The sequence below is a fragment of the Sapajus apella genome, unplaced genomic scaffold (genome assembly GCF_009761245.1).
Source record: "Sapajus apella isolate SASKATOON/1434 unplaced genomic scaffold, GSC_monkey_1.0 scaffold25, whole genome shotgun sequence".
Classification (NCBI taxonomy): Eukaryota; Metazoa; Chordata; class Mammalia; order Primates; family Cebidae; genus Sapajus; species Sapajus apella.
This window is the reverse complement of record NW_022436965.1, coordinates 8529047-8553422: the sequence shown is the minus strand read 5'-3', so window position 1 is coordinate 8553422 and position 24376 is coordinate 8529047. Positions and strand designations below refer to the sequence as shown.

Sequence of the window (24376 nt, the reverse complement as noted above, 5' to 3'; positions counted from 1 at the left end):
ATTTTATTTTATTTTTTGTAGAAAGAGAATCTTGCTGTGTTATCCAGGCTACTCTTGAACTCCTGAGCTCAAGTGAAGCTCCCACCTCAGCCTCCCAATGTGCTCAGGACTATAGGTGTGAGCCATTGCGCCCGGCCTGGTTAAGGATCTTGAAATGAAGAGATTATCCAGGTAAGCCAATATAATCATAAAGGTCCTTAAGAGAAGGAAGGTGGAAGCAGAAGAGTTAGAGAAGATGTGAGTATGAAAACAGGTCAATGTGATGTGGTCATCTGCTAAGGAATGAGGGCAGCCACTAAAAAAACAGAAAAGTCAAAGAATAGGTTTCTCTTAAAGCTTCTAGAAGGAATGCAGCTCTGTAGACAGCTGGAGTTTAGCCCTGTAAGCCCCATTTCAGATGTCTTACCTCAAGAACTGTAAGACAATGAGTGTGTTGTTGTAAATGTGTGGTAATTTATTGTAGCAGCAATAGGAACTAATACATTTTGTTGGTCTTTCTAAATTTTAGTAATTCAATGAATATGTATTAAATCTCAGAATGGTTTTAACTTGTGTGTATGTATCTATTGATGGCAAGCATCTTTTAGGAGTCCTTCATATATTTCCCGTGAAACGTCTGGTCAAGTCTTTTGTCCATTTTAACTGGATTGTCCCATGATTTAGTTGCGAGAGTTCTTTATATATCTGGGACACAAATTCTTTGCTAATATATGAATTGGGACTCTTTTCTCCCAGTATTTGGCCTACCTTTTTATTTTCTTAATGATGTCTTTCAAAGGGAAGAAATTTTAAATTTTGATGAAATCCAATTTATTTTTAAATTTTTATGCTTTATGCTTTTTGAGTCTAATAAATTTTTGACTATCCTCAGATGGCAGGAATTTGGATGTAGCTCTGTTCCTAAAAGTTCTACAATTTTAACTTTAAAATTTATTTCCTTTAACTTTTTAACATGTGTTGAAATGCTCTGTATGAAGCCAGAGGCTTTGCTGACTTTCAGAGACTCTTTTCAGGCAGTCTTACAACTGCATTAACTCTGTCTCTTTGTGGAAGACACTAAAGCAATCACTTTAGGGATTTCCTGAGAAAGGATAGAAGAGAAAGTGTGTGGCAAGGCATGGTAGCTCACGCCTGTAATCCCAGCACTTTGGGAGGCCAAGGCAGGCAGGTCACCTGAGGTCAGGAGTTTGAGACCATTCTGGCCAACATGGTGAAACCCTGTCTCTACCAAAAATACAAAAATTAGCTGGGTGCGATGGTGCACACCTGTAATCCAGGCTACTTGGGAAGCTGAGGCAGGACAATCACTTGAGCCCAGGAGGTGGAGGTTGCAGTAAGCCAAGATCGCACTACTGCACTTCAGCCTGAGCCACAGAGCAAAACTCCATCTTGAGAGAAAGAGAGAGAAAACATGAAGATAAGCTCTCTTGCATTATGATGCTCTGCCAGACAAACTTTCCTCATCTATAAAACAGTCCATTTCATAGATGAGGAAGCTGAGATTCCTGGAGTTTAATTACCTGCTATCAATTATATGAGTACAATCAGTCCACAATTTGAGTTCCTGTCTCATGGACATGTTTTGAACTTTCTCATCTGATGGTATGAGTTCTTACTCTTAAAATATATTATCCTTTTTTTTCCTATGAAAAATGTTATTTCTCTTAAGGCAAAATGCATTAACCATATTAAATATGGGCTCTCCCTTCCCAACTTCCTGTCAGTTTATGAAGGGAACAATCTAATGCTCCTCTTTTCTTCCCTTACGGGCAGAGATTTTTGGCACTGTTTGTATCTCCAGTGTCCTGGTTCACTTTTGTAAAGAGCAAAGACGATCAATTGGCTGAAGCTTAAAGCAAAATGCAGAGAATACATGGAGACTTCTTTGGATGTGATTAGCCTTCAGTATTCTAAAAATAGATGAGCAGAAGAATTGGCCTTTATGCAGTTGGAACCCTGAAAAGCAAGTATTAGGTTGGTGCAAAAGTAATTGCAGTTTTACCATTGCTTTCAGTTGCAAGACTGCAAATACTTTTGCACCAACCTATATATACATGAGCACACACCGACACTGAGGAATATACATCACTGCACAAAGCTACCAACAGCCACGTTTATTGGAGGAAGGATTGCCAAGGATCTTTTCTGTGGTCTCCTGGGAGCTACAGGCCCCTACATGGTGAACACTGTTACCAGGTGGCATTCTGGCTCTCTCACTCCCCTACTGTGGCTTTCAGGCTAATTTATTAATTCTCAGTGCCTCAATTTTCTATTTAGCAACAGAGCAGTATTGTTTATGTGCCAAACTGACTCCCTATTTACTAGCCCTGTGATTTTGTACAATTTGCTTTATTTCTCTGTGTCTGATTTTTTTATCTGTAAAATGAAGTTGCCGTGACACTGATCCAAGATGGCTATGATAATAATTTAATGAACAAGACTGGTAAAGCTCGTGAATGCTCCCTGGCACATAGCAAGGGCTCAATAAATATCTTTAGTTAAAGGGCAATCATACACACACATATATATGTATATATGTGTGTACCTACATATTTCTCTAAAATGGGGCAGAACTTCTTGGTTGACTTTTCCATATAACAAGCATAGTAATGTAAATAAAGGAATAGTTAGAAGAAACATCTTACAATAGTCCTGTAAAGTACTGAGGCACAGAGAAGTTAAATATACTGCCCATGTTTACAGAATTTGGAATGATTACACAGATTACACAATACCTCTTTATTTTCCTGTCCAGATCTGATAGCTTTAGGTGAAGTGGGGAGAATGAGTCATAACCACCAGGTATGGGAGGAGGGCTAACGTCTCCGGCTGCTTTGCCTTAAACACACGGTTGATTCTACCCAGCAGTGGCTGAGCTGAGCTGAGCCTTGAAAACAAGTTTGCCTGGATTTACACACACTCACTCCGCTGCTCAGCCTTCTTAGTGCCATACACGGGTCAGGACCCCGCCCTCAACAGTGAGATGATTGTGGGTTTGCTGGTTGACACTGGAAAGGAAAGTACGGTGACAAAAGATGCTAACGTGAGTGTGGGATGTTTCAAAGGCAAATACGGCCTTCTTTACAAGCTTGCCAACTCTCAGAGGAAAGACTGTGATTCTGTCTCTGTGGACCACAGACATTCCCTGCACCTTTGTCTATTATTGGACAGTCTTGTCTTATTTATCTGAATACCGCTAGTGCCCAGCCCAGAGCCTGGTGAATGGTCAGTGCCCCATAACTGTCGAATAGCACACTAACCATCAAATACAAACTTGTTTTGATAAAAGAAAGGAAGGTTCCATCTCACATTCTCACAACCTCTCGTTCTGCAGTTGATGAACCTGACTCTGATGCTAAGTTGGCAGTGTGTGTAAGCAGGTTTTTGTTTTCAGTGAAGAAAACCTGGAAAAGGAAAAGACGGATTGAGCTCATTTTCTTCCAAGAGTTATTGGATGGTACATGCCCCTCAAAGCCCTCACTCTCTCACACTAGAGCACATTTCAGGGGCACACAGCCATTCTTGTAAGGCTGGCTGTCTTCAGTGGCAAACTCACAGATTCATCCCAGTTGGTTGCTGCAGTTTTTGTAGCTCACATCTTGAACCGTGTGCCGGCCAGTAAGCATGATCCGATCTTGAACTTCACTGTACTATATGTTAACTATTTTATGACAAAGAAACGCCAATAGTACCTGTGCACCTAGTAAAGATGAGTTGAGTTCTGAGCCATTGGTCAGGATTATATCACAGTTTGCACAAGAAAACAGATGGGTACTGCCAACATGATCGAGGAAAATTCTGCCTATTTTTAGAGCTGAAGTTTTAAAAACTTGCATAGGTGAGTAGAATAAAGGGTTGCAAGCTCATGCCAACCCTCCCAACAGCAAGTGAAAGGCAGGATGCAAGCCACGGTGGGCAAAACTGGGCTGGCCTGGGCTTCCCCTGATGCTGGGTTGTGATACTGTAAGATTTTAGTAAGATAATTTATGTAGATTATTTAAAACAATGCCTGGTATGTAGGAAGTGCTCAATAAATGCTGACTTCCTCCTCCTCCTCTCCTCTTTCTTCTTCTTCCTCCTTCTCTTTTTTTCTTTTCCTCCTCAACACTCCCTTCCTCCTTTTCCTCTTCTTCATCTGGCTTCTGCATGGAAATCCTCAATGACAGACATATACTGAGGCGAACCTAACTTCTCTTAATTTCCATTCATTGATCTCCAACCTGTCTTCCCATGAAGGCTTTCAGGGAGCCAAAGGTAGCTATTAGGTACCTCCAGAGCCTTCTGTAAAGTCACACATCTACACTTCTCTCTAATCATGTTTTCTCATTCCGTGTGATATCCAGATTTTTTTCCATTTGTTCAAAGCCTTCTTGTCACCCATGGTGATACCTGAGTGGCACATGACCCTAATGTGGTTTTTTCCAGGAAGAAGGAAATGTGGGCTTATTTCTTCTCCAACATAGGCATGATTCCAACTCAAGGGTGTCTCTTGGATCTCTTATGAACAGGGTGTCTACCTGGTTATTACCACTCATTATACGCCCCCTCTCCCCCGACACACACACACTCAGCCTGAATCTCAGCTCTTTTTACTGGGGTTGAGGTGTGAGGTTCTGTATGATGTAACTCCTCCTAACCATTATGGCTGCTATGACACTCTGAGAGGGGACCAAGTGGGTGCTGGCCATTCTGTTTCTTTTAGTGCCACCAAAAACATCTTCAATACTTGAAGCAGAGTAAGAGCTGTGAACCAGCAGAGTGACCCAGAACTCCCCCAAGTTCTACACAGCAGTAAGTGACCCCAGGGAGACCTGGCTTGACTTAGCAGGACGGACTTGCAGCAGAGAGTGAGTGACGCCCATTCTGAACCTGCAGTGTGAAGTCTCCATTGCCCTGGCGCCTGGGCACCTGATGCTTACAGCTCTCTCCGGAGCTCCTCCATTCCCCGTCCCACCTCCCTGTTATGCTCCACCCATCGCTGATTCCTGCTTGTCTTGCCAACCTCAGTTCTCACCAAACCTTGAAACACCTATGCTCAACTGTTTACTTTTCTTCATATATTTTAGGGTCTAGTATCTGATTCCCCTTCAGACACTAAGTTCCTTCAATAATAACTAACCATTCTGGAGCAAGAATTGTCAGTGAAAAAAAAAAATTAACATTTACTGAGCATTTACTATTTACTAGACTAAGTGATTTACATGCAACATGTCATCTCAACCTCACAAACATCCCCTAATATAAGGTGGCTCTTGTCATTGGCTCCATTTTACAAGAAAAGTAAATGGGGGCCAGTGCAGTGGCTCATGTCTGCAATCTCAGCACTTTGAGAGGCCGGGATGGATGGCTTGCTTGAGCCCAGGATTTCAAGACCAGCCTGGCCAACATGGCAAAACCCCCATCTCTACAAAAAATACAAAAGTTAGCTGGGTGTGATGGTGTGCACCTGTAGTCCCGGCTACTCAGGAGTCTGAGGCGGGAGGATCACTTGAGCCCAGGAGGCGGAAGTTGCAGTGAGCTGAGATCACATCACTGCACTCCAGACCCTGTCTCAAAAAAAGAAAAGAAAATGGGGCTTGAGAGGTTAGATATCTTATACAAGGTCAACCAGCTGATAGTGGTAGAACTGAGGTGGGTACCCAGGATCTCTGAGTCCAGACTGTAATGCTTCTCCTAGTAGGAATCCTCCAGTCATTAACAATAATTCCCTCCCATGGGGCATCCTGGGATTCCAACAGGGAAGAACCACCACTGTGAGTTATGAAACAAGGGATTTATTATATAAATTAAACCTTATGTAACTATGGGAGAAGCAGGGAAAGTAAAGGTGCTCGGAGAGTTGAAAGATCCGAGCAAAAGTCAGTAACACCATCACGAGCATCCCGCTGCAGAAGTGGAACTGCAAGGGCACACTCATGGGAAGTCCGTGAGAAACTGCGTCTACCGCCAACATACGGTGACAGGCCTGGACCCTCAGACCGCTGTTGGCAGTGGGGTCAACAGTTGGAAGACAGGTAGAATGCAGAGCAGGTGGCAGCAAGGACAGACTGGAACCTGCCAGCACCTCTGCATCTGTCACCATGTCTAATCACCATGACCTTCAGAGGTCATCTTGCTGCTTCACTTTAGCTTTCAAATCTCATGCACGTTGCTTTTTTGACAACTCCAATTCAGAACCATAAGGGAGGGGGAATCTGGGAAATGTACTTCCAGGTTAATCAAGTTGACGTGTGCAAACCATCCTGCCTTAGTCTGTGCTGTGCTTTCATAAAAGAATACCTGAGACTGAGTAATGTATAAAGATCAGAAATGTATTAGTTTACTGTTCTGGAGGCTGGGAAGTCCAAGATGGAAAGGCTGGTATTTGGCAAGGGCCATCTTGCTAAGTCATCGAATAGTGGAAGGGCACAAGGGGCTGAGGACCACGAACCAAAGTCACCCTTTTAGAATGAACCCACTCCTGTGGGTTTGCATTAATCAGTTCATGAGGGTGGAGCCTAATCACCTCTCACTAGACCTCACCTGTCGACACAGTTGCACTGAGGATTAAGTTACCAGCACATGCCTTTTGCAGGGGGCACATTTAAATCATAAATGCGCAAACTTCTTCCCATGTCTTACCCTCAAAAGCAGCAGGGCCTGTTATCTGCTTAGATCCCTCCCATTATCTATGATTCTTAGGGTACAATAATACTTGCAAAATCTGAGCATTTGTTCACTTGTAATTCAGAAACTTAGCATGTGGCTGTTGTTCATTTACTGTCTTTTTCCTATGTCAGAAGATCAGAGGAGGTCTTATCATTTTAGTGCTGACCATTAATTTAAAGTAAAAAAATAAAGTTAATTTTTAAAAATTCATTACAGACAGGCAAGATGATATATTTTTCAAGCATCAATGCATAGATAACAATTAATGCTGGACATAGATTCTATTGAAAACAAAATAATGTTTTAAAAAAATGCATTTGTGATATGCTAAGGATTCCAGCAAAGCCAAGCAGCCTCCAGGCATAGGATGAATCATCTAATTTGTTTGTCAAGGCTCATTCAGCTGGAAAGGGCTGTACTTTCATGCAGGGAGGGTTTCTAATGGCAGCTTTCTGCTAGCAGGCATCACACCACCAGAATGCTGTTAGCAGCTCACCACCAAAATCAGTTTGGACAAGTGAGAGTGACCACTGGGCAAACTCCTTTTCAGTTGATTTATGGGTATATTAGTCAGTTCTGGCTGTTATAACAAAATATCACATACTGGATGGAATAATAGAAATTTTTTCTCATAGTTCTAGAGGCCGAAAGTACAAGACTGGGGTCCCAGCACGATCAGGTTCTGACGAGGGCTCTCTTTTCTGACGGCTGCCTTCTTGCTGTGTCCTCCCATGGTGGAGAGAGGCTGGGGTCGGGAAGAGAGTACATGAGCTCCGGTGTCTCTTCCTCTCCTTACCAGTGCACTAATCCCATCCCATCATGAAAATCTACTTTCATGACCTCATCTACACCTAATTAGCTCCCATACCGTCACAATGAGCATTGGAGTTAGAGCTCCCACCTCTGAATTTGGTGGGGGGGACACAATTCAGTTCATATCAACAGGCATTTCAGATGGACCTGGAACCTTGAAGTTCTCAGGCATCCTGCCAGTCTGACTGCACCCACAATTTTTACACTAAATCCATTCTCTTCTGCCTTGGCTCAACATTCATCTCATTGGTTTCAATGTCAGCAGGCTAAGAAATTCTCTTCCAGCCAAGAATCTGATTTTTCCTCAACATGAGAATCCCCATGAGTATTTAGAGGGAAAAAACAGCAGCCTTCCATGAGTGTGTGGCATAGGGCAGAAGAGGACAGGTGCCCTGAGATGAGATCAGTCCCCCCTTCTAGGGACACCATTCAATCACTCATTATACAATTATTTTGAGCATCTTCTCTGTACCAAGCACTGTGTTAGATGATGTGGGTACTATGGAGAATAACATAGACGACTCACATCTTGGGGACTGTTCACGTTCCCCAAAATTCACATGTTGAAATTCTAATCCCAAATATTATGGTATTAGGAGGAGGGGGTCTTTGGAAAGTGACTAGGTCATGAGGGTAGGGGGCTCATGAATGGGATTAGTACCTTATAAGAGAGACCCCAGAGACTCTCTTACTCTTTCCAACAGGAGAGGATACAATGAAAAGATGGCAAGTGTGCAGCCTGGAAGAGAGCCCTTACCAGAACCTGCCCATGATCATGCTGGCATCCTGATCTCAGACATTTTAGCCTTCACAACTGTGGGAAATAAATTTCCGCTGTTTATAAGCCACCTAATCTGTGGTGCATTTGTTAGAGCTGTGCAGACTAAGACACTGCACAATGCCAATTTTAGATACTCTCTCACATTTTCCAGGCTGATAAATTCTTGTCGGTTAGACCTTTGTCTGCCATTGTGAGTTTGAAAAAGAGTGTGACATATTTATTCCTCTATATTTTCTCCTTTCACATTCTCTCATCCCCATCCTATGACAGGCCTCTGTGGCTTCATCTAAGTAGATTAGAGAGCAGGGACCTATGCTTTATCATCTGGTTCCCCCAAATTCTTTCCTTGTCATTGGCTTTCGGAAGGACGAGACACAGCAGTGATGTGCTTTGGTGGTAAAACCTGCAGTCACAATGTCTTACTGCCTGGAGCCAGGAGATACTTCTCTCAAGTCTTTCACAGGCTCATATTTTAAGTCTCCTCGGCAGTGTCTGTCTGTCTCTCTCCCTCTTTCCCTTTCTCTTCCTCTCTCTCTCTTTTGAGATGGAATCTTGCTGTGTCTCCCATGCGGGAGTGCAGTGGTGCCATCATGGCTCACTGCAGCCTGGACCTTTTGGGCTCAAATGATCCTTCTGCTTCAGCCTCTCAAGTTGTTGGGATTACAGGCATGCACCACCATGCCTGGTTAATTTTTTTTTTTTTTTTTTTTGAGAGAAGAGAACTCACTATGTTGCCCAGGCTGGTCTCAAACTCCTGGGCTCAAGTGATTTGCCCACCTCGGCCTCCCAAAGTGCTGGGATTATAGACATGGGCCACTGTGCTCAGCCCACTATCTCTCTCACTTAAAAAAATAAACACATACAAAAAAATGGAGTTGGTGATGTGAATTCAGGTGGGACAGAGATCAGGTGGGACAGAGATCTGAAAGCAGCTCAGGACCAGCAATTGCTCTGAGCAGAGCAACCCCACATTGACCCCTTTCACTCAGACATTTTCAAAGGCAGCTTCTTGGAGGCAATGGTTGGTATATTTGACTCTTTGCTGAGGTTCCAGCACAGGAATGTCAAATCTTTTGGCTTCCCTGGACCACACTGGTAGAATTATCTTGGACCACACATAAAATATACTAACACTAATGATAGCTGATAAGCTAAAAAAAAAAAAATGCAAAAAAAAAAAAAAAAACTTATGTTTTAAGAAAGTTTACGAGTTTGTGTTGGGCTGCATTCAAAGCCATCTTGGGTGGCATGTGTCTGTGGGCCATGGGTTGGGCAAGCTTGTCTAGCAGATGGTTCAGATGAACCTTTAATTCAACATGTTTTCCAACTTCAGTTGGACCTTCAGTGTCCATTTCAATAGTACTCATCACACTTCAATGGAACTTATTGTTGAATTGCTGGATGATGACCTTCATCAACAAGTTGAGTTTGGAAAACATGGGCCAATCCACCACTGGTTCAAAAACTGGGTCTGTCTCCTTTCTCCTAAGATAGCTACATCAAACCTTCTCTGTTCTTCTCCAAGGGTTGATATCCTCTTACAATTCAAAAATGATCAAGCCATGGATCACTCTGCCCTTAGAACCCTCTGCAGCTTCCCGTTGCCCTGGGATAGAGCTCTGCTTAATACCTTCACTCACCTGGCCTCCGACGACTTCAGCTCTCCCTGCCTCTCTGGTCTTGCCTCTATCACTTCCTAACAATGTGCTCTGCGCTTTCATCAGTCTTTACAAGTCATCAAGTTCCTGCCTGTAGGCTTTCATACCAATGTGCTGCTGCTTTAATTTAGGATGATCCTCACCTTCTCCACACCCCAGCTGGCCTTCAGGTATCATTTTTCTTGCACTTCATCCAGGAAGGCTTCTCCCCCTTCTTTCAGCAAGCTAATTATCTATGGGTATGTGCTCCTATCACACACTGAACTTTCTTTTCAATAACACTTGTCACACTTTAATGGCTTTTATTGTTGAATTGCTAGATGATGAGCTCTACTAGATGATGAGCTTCCAGTAGGCAGGGTTTGCATTGTTGTCCAATGCATCCCTACTGCCAAATACAGAGCTTTACACACAGTAGGCAATCACTACACAACCAACTCAGTGAATGGACTAGTCATGCAGGATCACAGAAAGTTTGAAAAATCGAGGCAGAAATCACTCATAATGCCATTATTCTAATAGGACCATTTTCATTTTTGTTTATTCCTTTCTCTTCCTCCTCCCACAAATAGTCATGTCTTTAAAAAGTTGCAGTCATTATGCACTTATAATGTGGTTTCTTGTTTCTAACTTAGCATTTTTACTAAGTTACACACAATGAGACTTAAGCATTGGAGCTCATCTTTGTCCTACAAGCAGCACAGCGCTCTGTTGGGAGAAATGTAAATTGGAGGGCAAAGGATACATGTGATCCATTATTGCATGTATTCTAGTGTGTGCTCTGACTTTTCTCAAACTCTGGACTAGCAGGCATGGACTCTATGTAGGGTGACAACTTGTATGTCAGGCTTGCAGTTGTATATGGTGTGTGACAAAGCAAAAACACAAGGTATCTTCAAAGAATTTGATTTTCTCCCTTCCTCCCATTCTCTCTCTCTCTTGTTTTAAAAAATGATAAAATCTACTCAACAGCACAGGTAGGTTCTTTCAGGTTAGGGAAGAATTATGGAGTCAAGCGGCTCTAGATTTTAAACACTGTCCCTTTGCCCGCTAATTTTGGGAAACTCGAACTCTCTAAGTTTCAGTTTTCTCATTTGTATGGTGAGGATAATAATACCTGTGTCATAGTGGTGCTATGAAGCATAAATGAAATCATGTGTACAAAGTACTAAGCGCAGTGCTTGCCACATCATAAGTGCTCCACAAATGTGTTATTTTAGTTGTTATCCGTGAGCTGATGGATCTCCCCAGCATTTCTCAGGAAACTAACCACTGTTAAATGAACAGAGATCTCTGATGCTCTTACGCCATAGAGAGGACACCATACAAAAGCTGCTTAAGTGAAGAGCAGCTTGAACACAAATACCTGCAATCCAGATCACCTATCCCTTCTCCGTCTACGTGGGCTCATACGTTAAACCACTGTCCGTGGCACATCTTCCTGGCTGGTGGACACATAGGTCTCTTGCTGAACCTTAGTTTCACTTGCTCTGGAAAAAGGCTGCCTGTCTCCAAACTTACTCTTCAAATTGGATGAAAATCCTATGATTTCTTTTCAGTGATAACAGTCCCAAAGATTAAAACATTATTTATATTATTGATAGACTACTTTTCCTATTCAACTGTAAAATGCATGCACACACAACAGAGTTTCACTTTGGAATAGCTTTTGCTCCCTTCACATGGCTAGGCCAGTTCACAAAATAATTATATTTTAAGATAGAAACTGTATGATACAGCCTCGTTTTCAGTATGCGGAAGAAAAATCATGGTCCTTCTTTCTACTTGTTCATTCATTAAAGACACGTTTACAGAGAAGTTCTTGAAAGTCAAGATAACGGGATAAAGGAATACAAAGCACAGCCTTAAGATCTCAGAGCCAAGTGAGGGAGATCCATGCATTTGCAGTAAGCTATCTTCATGTGATAAATGCTATGTTGGGAGCTGGTATAAAGAGAACTCAGTGGAGAATGCTATTATCTTATTTAGCAAATTTAACATGCTATTGATAAGAAGACAAACTCCAATTTTAGAAATGATGTTTTAGGTCAAGTTTCCCAGAGGTGGACCCTGAGACCAACATTCATGTGCAAGTGATTAATTAGGAAGGAACCCGATAAGGGAATAAGGAAAGCTGGCCAGGGAAGGGGAGGAAGCCAGGCAAAGCCCTACAGAGAGCAGCTGCAGCCTGATTCCACAGGGGGAACTCTGGAGCGGAAGTTGCATCTCAGAGTGTGTCCTGACTTGGGGCAGGGAACTGGACTTACATACTTCTGCACTAGTCCTGGGCCAAGAATGCCCCAAAACACTGTATTTTCAGCTCTCTGCTCTGGGCAGCCCTAGAGCAGTCTTTTGAAGAGCACAGCAAGGGCAAGCAGTTGGAAGCAGAAGTCCACATTCGCATGAGGAGAGGTGCACAGAAATGGCACAAAGAATCCAAGAGGATCTGGGCAGAACACCAACATTCGCGACAGAAAATAGGATGGGAGCAGATGTGCACCTTAAAAACAATGGAATAGCAGTGGAGGAGATGGGCGTCGGTGCAGGCTTCACAGAGGAATGGGGTGGCCTTGAAAGGATCAGCAGAAGAAATGTTTCAGGCAGGGGAATGTGGTGAGCAAAGTGGGAGGAAAAATGTGAGACCAACGAGGAGAGAGAAGGGACAGCCCTGAGAATAGATTCCTATTGCTGGCTGTGGCCAACTTAGGGCAGAGAAACCGAAGCCACCGTAGAGGGATCCTCTGTTGGAAACGCTGGTTGGTTGCTTCTTAACTTTGACCCAGGCTCATTTCTGGAGTCCTTTGAGGCCAGCTTTTATCCCGAGGTGACAAACCACAACCAGGGCGGGGTGATGGCGGCTGAAGCAGAGGCCTCAAACGTAGGCTCTGGTAGAGCTGGGAGGGCTAAGTTAGTCATGCAAAAAGTTTCAACTTTGTCCTGCAAGGTCCAGGGAATCTTGGAAGGTTTCTAAACTAAGGAGTGACATAATCCGACCTGTGATTAAGAAGGGTGGCCCTGGCTAAGATGCCTTCACATTTTCTTTACTAGAATGGTACTTTTTTTTTTTCTTTTTTACCTTTATGGTGGGACTTCATTTCCCAACAGACATCTTTCTGTCCCTGTCTTCTGTTCTTGGACTGCCATAACACAGTATCACAAACTGAGTGGCTTAAACAACAGAAATTTGTTTTTATACAGTTCTAGACGCTGGAAGTCTGAGATCAGGAGAGACAGCTGGTGGTACAAAGCTTTAGAAATACAAGTACCCTTTAGCCAGAAATCCCACTCCTAAGAATGTGCTTGTAAGTATGCAAAGAAATCAATATACGGATAATGGATATAGATAGATGATAGGTAGCTCAATAGATTAGATAGATAGAATTGCACTGTTTATAGTAACAAATGGCTACAAATAATGTCTATCAATAGGAAATTGTTGAACACTTCATGGTGCTTCCATAAAATGGATCACCTAGTTGCTAAAAAATGAACTGGGTCTCTTTCTACATGCTGATATGGAAACATCTCTAAATGGTAACTCAGGATCCCAGGCTGCTTGCGTCCAGTGGTTCTGCCATTCACTAGAGCCTCCTTGAAATCCTCCACTGAGTTTCTGCATTTGGTTGTCTAAGCAGCAGAGAGACAGATTATGAGAGGTTGCACAAGAAGGTTCAGAAGCCAGGCTTGGATGGGGTATACATCACCACCGCGCCCACCCACGTTCCCTGAAGCCTCATGGCCCCACCTACACGGTAGGGAGGCTAGGAAATATAGAGGAAAGGAACACTTGTGTATTAGTTTCCTATTGCTGCTGTAACAAATCATCACAAACGCAGTGACTTAAAACAACCTTAATGTGTTCTCTTACAGTTCTATAGTTTAGAAGTCCAACATGGATCTCACTGGCTTAAATCAAGATGTTGCCAGGATGGCATGCCTTGCAGAGGCTTTAGGTTAGAATCTGTTTCCTTGCATTTTTCAGCTTCTAAATATTGCCCACACTCATTGGGTTGTGACCTTTGTCTCTTTGGAAAGCCAGCCAGCAACACTGCATTTCTTATCAATATTGACACCTTACCTACTGAATATTGCTTTGATTCTAAGATTCCAGGTTTTGTGTTTCTGTGGTTGTTTCATTACATGCACCTCTTCCCAACATTCAGAGACATCTCCTTGGTTGCTTAAAGTGGCATGGTGGTCTTCAGTATGTAGATACTGTGGTGGGTCATTATTCTAACACACTGCTTGACATTGTCATTTAGTGAGGCTTCAGGACCAAAATGTATGATGTTCTACAGCTTTTAGTATCCCCATCAACCAAAAATCAACTAATTTCTACCTGTTATCAAAGAAGAAATGCTTTCATTGGTCTTTGCCAATTTTTTGTTTTTGCTTTTTTCCTAGAATATCAAAACAGAGTTCTTCTTCTCTTTGATTCATTGATGTATCCCAGTAGCCTAACAACACCTGATAGACATCCAATAAATATTTGTAGAGTAAATAAGATCTGCCTGAAGCTAAGGCCACTATCTTCCTGGCAGGTAATTCCACCAGGCTTTCTCCATCATTTGTATTACAAAATCTTTGTAAGAAAGAGTTAAGCTCCTCCCAAAAACTCTTTCTTCTGCATCCTCATAGTAATTTACAAAATACCTATGAGGGTGGCAATTATCTATGATATAATTTATATCACATGTATATAACATGTGTGACTCTTCTGCTGTAATAGCTCTTAGAAATCTTTGTGATCCCAAAGGCCTAGGTCTCCATCCTCCTGCCAGTCCCTGCCGCAGGACATCAGGCCCGAACCAGTTGCCTGGGTAGAGGAGAAACCCCCAGGAGGCTGAATGAGCCCCTGGTCAGCTTCATGCTGAGGACGGGGAGGGAACACTGCCCATACAGTGTATGGAATGATGCCCCTTTCCTGCAAGCTGGAAATCTCAACATCAGCCTCAACTCCTCCCATCCCAGGTCCCACAACCGGGCACAAAGGTGTTTTTTGTTTTATGTTTATTTCCTTTTCAAAAGATTTTCTTTTTTTTTTTTCCATTATCTATTCTCATGAATGTGTTCTGTGAGAAGCTGAGGGAATTGACCTGGCCTGTGCTTCTTAGCTGGAGTGCAAGCCCCTTGGCAGCAGGTGTGATGGACAGTTGTGCTAGTCCTCAGCCCTGTCAGCAATTCAGGCTCAGCCCATGTTTGTTGAAGGAATGGTGCTGCCTTTCCCTTTGAAAACCCTGGAGGGACTTGAGCAGGGGCCAAAAGAGGAAAAGCTGAATTTCCTCCTAAAACATTTCCTGGTCTCTGCCTCCCACACATATAGGAGCTTCTAATCTTGGGCTTGGCACCAGTTGCCTGTCAAAGCAAATTACTCTTAAAAAGGCTTAAGTGGGAGGCCAGCCCAAGGTTTTGTTTTGACAGAAGTGTACGTCTGAGTGAGGCTGACCACGGGCTTGGCCTTGGTTGTACTCTCTGGTGACACAGAAATAACCTGAACTCCTCTGATGCAACAAGTTCTGAGAAGGGCCGCTGAACTGACTGACAACTCTTTCCCAGGACAGCTTGAGGTTCTCAATGTACAAAATCAACAACGATGATCAAATGAAATAGCTTTTCTTGGATTTTCCTGTCATTCCTGGCAGAGGTAATACGGAAAACCCAGGCCTCGAGAAAAACATGCTTACAGCATACTTTGGCTGCCTGCTGGAGCACTACTCCCTGAGTTTTCCGAGAAGCTTGAAGCTGCTAACATAAGTACAAATGCTGCTCTGTTGTAGCCGCTGCGAAATAAACAGCAGGCTGGGACACAAGAGCCAGCACCCTGTGAACCGACTTTCCGGGGAAACCCCCTAGGGGCCCAAGGTTGCATAAAATTCAACAGGAAGGCAATCCAACACTGTCCAAATGCTCTTTCCCTACCATAGGGTTCTGCCATGTTTGAATTTGCCAATTCCTGCTTGCAAAATCGATCTATTACTACCATGCATGAAGACGCTTCTCGGAAAGTAGTTCTGACTGGTGTAGCGGGCAGCTCCTCCAGGGACAGTTAGAGGTCAGAGCTGTACGTTCCAGAACCCTCTGTCTTCAGGTTTAGGCCAGTTGGCCAAGACTCCAAGAAACATTTTTCTAGTCAATCAAGGTCTAAATGTAACGTGCTTGTTCATATTGAGGGAATGTGCATATAATTATGTATGTGCTATGTATGTTTATTTAAAAAGCTCCTTGTCCCAGAGGGCAGAGGGAATGATGCTGCCTCCTAGTGGGAGACAGAGCAAAATTGAGAGAAATGGCCATTTAGAACAGGCTGGAGGAATTGGAGAGGGTCCTCAGATCCTAGGTAAGAATGCAGACTCTACTCACTCTCTGCTACACAGGGCTCAAGATCTCTTTCTGAGGGTCTATACAGGCTCTCTTGGTAGCTGTTCAAACCTACCAATCAACATCTTTTTGACAACTTCCTATGTGTTCAAACATGTGCCTGGAATTAAAGAGGACAGCCAGCAACTGGGCATGGTGACTCGTGCCTGCCGTCCCAGCACTTTGGGAGGCCAAGATGGGAAAGTTCCTTGAGTTCAGGAGTTTGAAACCAGCCTGAGCAATATAGCAAGACCCTGCCTCTATTTTTAAAAAGAAAAGGAAAAAAAGAGGACACCAAGGAAATGTTAGGCAGGAATTTTGCCCTCAGAAAATGTATATGTCGTTCAGTAGAAGAGACTGGTTTGTACCTTAAAGTAATTCTTCATCTGTATGGTTCAGGTTATGTGTCAATGGCTCCCCCAGGAGCAAGCCCAAACTCCTTAATCTGGCATTCAAAGGTGTTTATAATCTGGTTTCCCACCCACTTCCCACTCAGCCACATTTCTTCCCACTTCTGTCCTGCTTTCCATATTTCCACAGCTTTTGAAACTAGCTTAAGGATAGGCCCTTAAGGGAGGAGCACAATCACTAAGGCTTTCTGACACATGAAATCTAGCAAGCCACAGAGAAGACGATCGTCAGAGAGGGCTTCTTGTGAGATCCTCTAATAAACTGCTAGGGGTGGGAAGTGATGTCCTCCAGGGGCATGCTTAAGTAACATTTAAAAAGAAAAAAAAAATCCAAACCGCTTTCTACGGAAAGTAGGTTCACCTGATACCAGAGTTTTGTTTGATTGAGTCAGGGACCAAGGAGTGGACTTGCTTGGGAAAACAGAGAAGAACAATTGCATACTGCCGTCAGAGAGCCCTCTTTATCCAGCGTTGTAACATCTAGCTTCTTCTCTAAACAAAATTAAACTGGTTAAAAGTACCCAATTATTAGCCAGCTGACAGTGGGCTGGCCATGGCTTACTGAATCACCTGTGTTCTCTGGATTTCCCATGCTCTATGCTTTTGACAGTTTTATCTGCAACCACCCCACGGCTACTCTCTAAGTTAATCTCAAAATGCAGCAAAAGCTATTGCCTCCACCATAAAACACTCCCTGACTCCATGCTACCCTCTGGTCTAGCCTGCTCTGTATTAAGTGCCAAGCCTTTGTGTTCCCATTGCGTTTGATGGACATCTCTTATCCCAGTACTTTATTATAAGAAGCTCTCGGTGTCTGGCCCCTTCGCTAGGCTCCCTGATGGCTGTGAGCTGTGTCTTCTTTTTCTATGTACTAAAGCATCTCTCCTATCTACTGGCCCTTTGGGCATATTAGTTCCTTTTTTTTAAGGATAGGGAAGTGGGAGATCACTAAGAATACCTGAGGAGTTGGATTCACAGAAAAAGACCTGGGTTGGGTCCTGGCCAATGGGTGAGCCATGATGGCATCACTGCATTCCAGCCTGGGTGTCAGACTGAAACCGTGTCTCAAAAACAAACAAAATGTAACTGCATAAGTGGACAGAAATCGTGGCTGCCATTCCAGCTATGAAATCAAGTCTTCTGAGAGGCTGTACAAATTCACAGGACAAGATCCTTCTCATCACATACTCCACCCGCAACTCCTCACAAAAAGTCCCAAAATAGTGAGGTCTGGTTCAAGGGGTATTCACAGCATGAGGCAGGAACAGCTGGAGGTTAACCAGCATGGAGGGCCTTTGGCCTTTGTAAATGCAGCTCCCCCACACAGGCCTCACGTGCCCATCAGTGGTCCGTTTCTTGACTCTTGGGTTGAGATTATTTTGTTGACAAAGTGGAGATTACTTCAGAGAGTGGTGCTCAGTGCTGTTAGGTGATTAAGTGGATGAAGGATGGAAAGTATTGAGCAACGCCTCTTTTTTTGGACAGAGTTTTTCTGAAACAGGAAAATATCAGATTTTTCTAGATGTTTTTATCTAGAGTCTTCTATTTCTTGAGACTTTGGAGGGGAGGAGAAAGAGTCAAATGATAAAGACGAGAATGCTGTGAGAGATTTTTTCTGGAAAAACAACTTTTAGGCCATGTTTCAAGAGAGGAAAATCACATGTATACTCTTAAAGTGCTTCATGTATGTCTGCAAAGCAGATTAAGGTGTGTTCATAGAGCAAACCCTGATGTCTATGAGAATCTTAATAAAAAATGATGCCTATTAAATGAATGAGAGAGCTAAATATAAGAGCTAATACAATAAAACTTCTAGAAAAAAAGCATAGAAGAAAATCTTCATGACAATGGGTTAGGCCAAGATTTCTTAGATTCAGCACAAAATGAATAGGCCATAAAAGAAAAAATGGATCAATTGGACTTGACAAAAATTAAAAACTTCTCTCTTAAAAATGTTAATTATATTAATTCACTCAAGTATTTATTATATATTATGTGACAGTACCCCCTAGCTCTTGTACCGTGGCAATGAATTGCATTCACTCTATTATACTGGACTGGAGCAGGAAAATACATTTTAGAAAGATTTCCAATAAGAAAAACATCCCTATTATTTAAAGTAATTTTCCATTTAAACTCATGGACAGGATCAAATACTGGGAAATGATGGAAAATGCTGAGAAATATGAATGTGTACCATTAGAAGCCAAGCACAGTGAGTCATGCCTATAATCCCAGTATTTTGAGAGGCTGAGGCTGGCGGATCACTGAAGGTCAGGAGTTCAAGACCAGTCTGGATAACATGGCAAAACCCCATCTCTATTAAAAATACAAAACAGCCAGATGGCGGGCGCTTGTAATCCCAGCTACTTGGAAGGCTGAGGCAGGAGAATCACATGAACCTGGGAGGCAGAGGTTGCAGTGAGCTGAGATCGAACCACTGCACTCCAGCCTGGATGACAGAGAGAGGCTCTTTCTCAAAAATATATATATATATATGTATGTGTGTGTATGTGTGTGTGTGTGTGTGTGTGTGTGTGTGTGTACAATAAGCCTGAAAGTTGGTATTTGTTTACTTTCATACTAGTTGAGCAAGAATCTTAGCAATGCAGATGCAGCATAAAGAATATTAGTGCTTTGGAGGATAGCCTGAGATCACATTTCACTCTTTATTATTTCACTATAGGACTTTAGAGTCAGGAAGGACCACATTTGAAAATTAGTTTTTCTACCACCTATGGGATCTGAGACTCTGATTAAAATGTGTTTTATAGAGTAGTTGTAAGAATCAATGAGGTAATGAACAAAGCGTAAAGTGCAAGGCACTTAACGGGACCTCAGTAAATGGAAACTATCATTGGATGATGATGGTGGTGATGATAAAATCCAATCAGTTTCTGAAAGTTGACCAGGACTAGGCAGCTTACTTGTTCTTCTTGAGAAATGTGCATCCTTCCCTCCTCTCCTTTCCCCATTCTGTGCCCATGACAGGTATCACTAACCAGACCACCCTGGCATTCTTCAATTAGCCTGGACTGAGCTCCAAATTCCTCTCCAGGCAGCAACATGTGTTCCATATACGGTTGTTGGTGGAGATAAGAAGTATCTGCCATTATGATTTAAGGCTTCAATGGACATTCCCTCCAGACCAGGAAGACTGATTGTAAGTTTATCTTTCCTACAAAGATAAAGGCCCAAGTCTAGCCTAAGGAGGGATGACTAGGGGTTTTAGAAGGGGCTTAGTCACACTATAGTACAAGTTTATTTTTCAAATAATCAGTTTGTTTTTTATTTAGTTTAACTCTTTTTCTGTTTGTTCTACATTTGCAAGTACTTGACTTGTGGGATTTCTTGAAAGCAGGTTCTTAGCTTCTCAGATCCTGGAGTCACAAACCCCCTGCCCTACCTTATAAACATTAGAGATGTTTTTCCTTAGGTTAAGAGGGACTTGGACTCTCTCTGACCAGAAAATAACTCTGAGGCAGAAAAGGCAAAAACCTACCAGGTCAATGATCTAATGATCTGATGATCTGATCAGCCAAGGGCAATTGTACTCAAAGGGGCAGAACCAACCCTAAGGCATGGTTCTCAACCTTGGATACTAAATAAACTCAACAGAAGAGCTTAAAAAACCCTGAGGCAAGGTGGCAGCCGTGCCTGACCAATTACATCAGAGTCTCTGCAGATGGTACCCAGGCAACAACTGGTATTTGAATCAAAGTTCCTCAGCTCATTTTAATGTGCAGCCAAGGCTGGCAGAGAACCTTTGTCCAAAGGTGTTGTGGAAATTTGCAAAGTGTCCCTGGTATCCCAGTAATTGAGGCAAAAGTGTCACTGGCATTTTCTGGGCAGGGATATGGGTTCAATGTTGTTACAGTGTCTGGGACAGTTCCCTCACAGCGAAAAATCTTTTGAATGTCCTACTGGATAATTGATAAACTTGAAAAACTTATAGGATCTGGAACTTTACCTTCCATATAAACACAAAGCATTTTTTGCATGGTTTTAATTCATGTACATTGAATTTTCCCAGAATGGAACCAACACATAAATTAGGGTAGAATTATACTTTATTCTACTTAAAACTTTACTGAGTTGCTTACCTTTTTAGATAGTCATATCACTATGTCAACACCACTTTTGGTATTTGACTAGTCAGCATCTGTAGATGCAGTTTTCATGGTGATTCTGTGTACAAGTGCCAATATCCGATGATCTCATTGTGCCCAGATGTTTACTTATTGAAATGTATTTACTTCATTGTAAAATATATCTATTTCATGTCTCTTTATGACAAAATACTGATTCTCAAATATTGTGCATTTAGGTGGAATATATAATCTGAATTTCATTTCTGAATAATAAATGTGGTATTATGGAATATTTCTTATAAAAAGGTAGCTTACATTGATATTAGGTTAAGGAATTCTAATCTGGGGATTTCTTTTGTGATCTGTAATACACAAGCCCTCTTAGCTTGCATTTTTGTTAAATGAGCATGAAAATTCCAGCAAGCCCAATGCCAGGGGCGTTAATTCTGAGCAAGTTACTTCATGTCTCTATGCCTTAGCTTCCTCATCTAAAAAAATAGCCTACTAATAGTTAAGAGCTGTCAAGAGAATAAATTGAGATCAACCATAAACAGCACTTAGCAACATTTCTGGCATGTAAGCAGCACTAAACAAAGGTACCTGTTTTCATGATGATGACGACGATGACAATGATGATCGTGATGAGGATAAATTCAGTAGCATCATTCAGAGAGAAACCAAAGATTCCAATCCATCGCTCTGGCAAGTACGTGGTCTCTACAGTTTACCTCTTCTTTTCTCAAGGTCAGATATTCCCCAGAGCAGATGACGTGAGACGCCTACTTTTGGGTGGAAACAGCTTGTAGAATCTCTGCTTCTTCATTCCTTTAATTGTTTTAAACAGTATTCATGGAAGAAATCTCAGGACCATTTCTGTTGGTGGCTAACAAATTGCTACAGGCTTTCTCATGGTGTAAGCATTCTGCCAACTCAGAGACTTTGCATCTGGAGATACGCTACTATGATGCAATATTCAGTGTCTTTCAGAATGGAACCTGGCCTGTCACCTTTTTGTTTATATTTTCCCCACCCTTCATCAAACTTATAATCCTTTTCTTTCATTCCAGTCTACACATAAACTTCACAAGAGAACTGTTTTCTCTTTGGAAGAATCTACCTCAGACATTTGTGCTACCATAAGGACAGAAGGGCTAAACTCTTCTTTGGTGGCTAGTAAATAATCTCAGCCAGGATCACAGTTTCCTCCAGGTTTTCCGTTCAGTCCTGACTGCTCAACTGGAATATTTGCAAATGAATAGAGTCTGCTTTCCTCATTCAGAAAACACACGGCTTTTGTCCTTGGCAGAGCCCATCCACTGTCGCCATATACACTGTCAAGTTTTATAAGCGTAATATACCCGACAGGTCTCTGTTCAGGAACAGTCTACCATATAATTTTGTCACCAAAAAATCCTTTAGTACATGGTAAGGGGTGTTGAGAGTGAGGCATAGCCAGCTGTGGATTTCCAGCTGAAGCAGCACTGAGAAGGTACCGTAAGTATCCAATATGTTGGGGGCAGGATGATACAGAAGCCATTCCAGATACAGGAGAATCAGGTATATGTTAAAAGCCCCCAGAAATAAAGATTCCACAATTAATGCCGAATACCAGCTTGTAACAGAATTTCTTCTTACTTAAGGGGAGTTAGTATTATTGAGAACTTATTAACAGCCAGGAATATTTTACATTCATTGTCTTAACTAATGCTCACAAAAGCCCTCTGATTTAGGAACTCAGACAACTCCATTTAACAGATGAGAAAGCTGAAGTTCACAGAAGTTAAGTTACTTGTCCAAATAAGTGGCAGAATCTAGATTTAACCCTGGCATATTTTTCTCTAAAGACCAAGAGATTAGCTACTATGCCTTATGCTACATTGCCTCACCTGAACACTCATGCTGTAATTTACACTCACTGCTTGTATTTGTTTCTGGCAGTCTTCCCCAGAACCCCAGAATACCAGACCAGCACCATCTAATGGAAATATAATGTGAGTCATAAATATGGGTCACATTTGAAATTTTAAATTTTCTGGTAGCCACATTTTTAAATATAAAAAGAAATGAGCGAAATTAAATATTGTATTTAACCCAATATATCTAAAGTATTATTTCAACATGAAGTCAACATAAAAATTATCTATGAAATAACTTCCACTTTCTAAGTGGACTAAGCCTTTGCAATCTGGTGTGTGTTATTCACTTACAGCCTGTCTCAGTTCCAACTGTCCACATTTCAATTGCTTAATAGCCACATGTGGCCAGTAGCTACCAAACCAAACATCACGAGTCTAGGTTCATAATCCCAACCCTCCTCATAATCTGTGGAGCTCTTCTTGAAAGTCTTTCAGAAGACAGGAACAGAATTGACAAGACAGAGCATACTTTAAGTTATTTGCTTCAGTCCAAGAAAAGAAAAGAAATAAACAATAGATTTCACAACTTCCATCTACAACCAGTAGTCAGCTTAGTTGCTGAAGGTCAGATGAGAAGCAGAGTGATGGAATCCACATCATTACATAACACGTGTCAGGTGTTGGCATGCTCTTAGAGGGGTGCTGAGCACAGTATGAAGATCAGAAAGCTCCAGATCCCTGACCAGAGGGTGGCTCATGAATCCAGCTCACAAGGAACACCAGCAGAGCCACCATTAACTCCCTCCCGGTCCTTCCTCTCCTCACTGTCACTCTCACCCCTACCCCTGTTTGAAAGGCAAGATACATGAGCCAGGCCTAATGAGCGTAGGACAGATCCCATGTTCCTCACATCCAGAGGGCAGAGAGAAACCTCAGCACCTCCTTTCACCCCCCGCCCCTTGGAGAATCCTCTATCCCAGGAGTTCTCGAACTTTTATGCACAGCAGCATCATCTGGAGGACTTGTTAAAACTCTGATTCTGTGTCTTACCCCCAAGAGATCTGAGGTGGGGCCGGGGAATGTACGTTTGTAGCAAGTTCCAAGGATGTTGATGCTAGAGATCAGAGGATGACCACACATTGAGAACCCAAGGCTCATCCTTAAGTTATCAATATATCACTCAACAGCAAGAACAAACCTAAGAAAAGCACAGTGCCTTTTTCACTCTTGTTAAAAATAAATGTGATTTTTAAATAGTTGATGTGTTTGGCTATTTCTCCCCTGCCCTCCATTATTTCCTCTAGTCCAGGGAGGAAGCAAGTAATCATAATGGAGAGACAAAGATGAAAGGGAAAAAGGATCTAGAAATAGAAATTCCATTTGACCCAGCAATCTCATTACTGGGTATATACCCAAAGAACCATAAATCATTATACTATAAAGATACATGCACATGTATGTTCATTGCAACCCTGTGTACAATAGCAAACACCTGGAACCAACCCAAATGCCCATCGATGATAGACTGGACAAGGAAAATGTGGCACATATACACCATGGAATACTACGCAGCCATAAAAAATGATGAGTTCGTGTCCTTTGTAGGGACTTGGATTGAACCTGGAAACCATCATTCTCAGCAAACTGACACAAGAAGAGAAAGCCAAACACCGTATGTTCTCACTCATAGGTGGGTGTTGAACAACGAGAACACATGGACTCAGGGATAGGAGCATCACACACTGGGGGCAGTTGTGGGGGG

The 24376-nt window shown here is 42.4% G+C and overlaps 1 long non-coding RNA gene across 1 annotated transcript in view; it reads right to left on the bottom strand.

Moving 5' to 3' along the window:
- Positions 1-23987, bottom strand: part of LOC116560044 — a 97824-nt gene extending 73837 nt beyond the window's left edge. The window contains exon 1 of the long non-coding RNA XR_004272760.1: positions 21359-23987. This is a non-coding gene — a long non-coding RNA (uncharacterized LOC116560044). The remainder of the gene's footprint in view (positions 1-21358) is intronic.
- Positions 23988-24376: the final 389 nt, after the last annotated feature.